Source organism: Octodon degus, unplaced genomic scaffold (genome assembly GCF_000260255.1).
Source record: "Octodon degus isolate 3935 unplaced genomic scaffold, OctDeg1.0 scaffold00028, whole genome shotgun sequence".
NCBI lineage: Eukaryota > Metazoa > Chordata > Mammalia > Rodentia > Octodontidae > Octodon > Octodon degus.
The window spans coordinates 17,177,937-17,179,035 of NW_004524604.1; the positions used below are offsets into that span (position 1 = coordinate 17,177,937).

The following is a 1,099-nucleotide window of genomic DNA, read 5'->3' on the forward strand; positions in this document are numbered from 1 at the left end:
GAGAGTACAACTTTTATAAACACAAAAAATTTGCGTTCAGGTACTATTATAGTGATAAGGTCCATTTTATGCCTGCTTATAATTTGGGCTTCTGGTTCATTCAAACTTAAATTTATTGTGTTAAGAGGCTACAGTCCAGGTGTAATTTTCTATTTATGTGTCTCAGTACCGTAACACTTTATACAAAGACAATATTTGGAACCTAAAAGTAACCATCACAAGTTAGGCCAGTTCCTTGAGCATAAACCCCTCTATGACCATGGCAACTGCCCACCTTCAAGTCTTGGTGCTATAGGTAGAACCTCCCTCCAGCATTAAATAATGTTAAATATGTAATCTTATGTTCCCCAGTTAGAGGAAGTGAGATTTTTACATATGAAGTGTTATGGTCAGCTTATTAAGTTCAATGATGAAGTTATCAGAAGAATATTCTCCTGATAAATATTTTTTCTCACAAAAAAAAAGAAAAAATAAATCCTTTTCGGCACAGCCACAGATGCTGTGGCTGTCGAGCCTCTCTGGAGACGGAGATGGAGACATCCATCCATCTGTGGAGTCACTCCCTGCATCTACAGGATTGGAATCTGGATCATCTTCAGCATCTTCCAACTCTAAATTGTCCATTCACTGGAGCAAAGACTCATCTACTTCCACGTTGTTTCCAGCATCCTTCCAAGAACTGTATATCAGATGTGTTAAGATTATGAGCTGTTTCAAATAGTTGTTTGCCACTCAGTTTACTTTTTCCTGCTTGTTCTTCTTTCATCCATTTCTTTTTAATTTCCAAGAGTTCTGCATCAAACTTAACTTTCCAACATAAGAAATTCTCAATTGTAACAGGTGTTCCATGGAATAATTGCTTCTCTGCTTCTTCTGCTTCCTTTTCTTTTAGTTTCTTTTCTTCTTCTCTTCTCATTTTTACCTGATCTACTATTTCATTTAATTTTTCTTGCACTGCTGTCACTAGAGTAAAGATCATGACCAAACCAAGATTTTCCTCAGCCTGCAATGCTAATAATTTTAAAATGTCTGTGAGACAGATAGTGAGGTTAAGCTCAACAATCTCAGTTGTATGGTAATGCCAATAAGCTTCTCTTCT

The 1,099-nt window shown here is 36.5% G+C and overlaps 1 pseudogene; it reads right to left on the reverse strand.

Annotated features, from left to right (window-relative positions):
- The window catches only part of LOC101590287, a 59,506-nt pseudogene that overhangs the window by 57,000 nt on the left and 1,407 nt on the right, over positions 1–1,099 (reverse strand).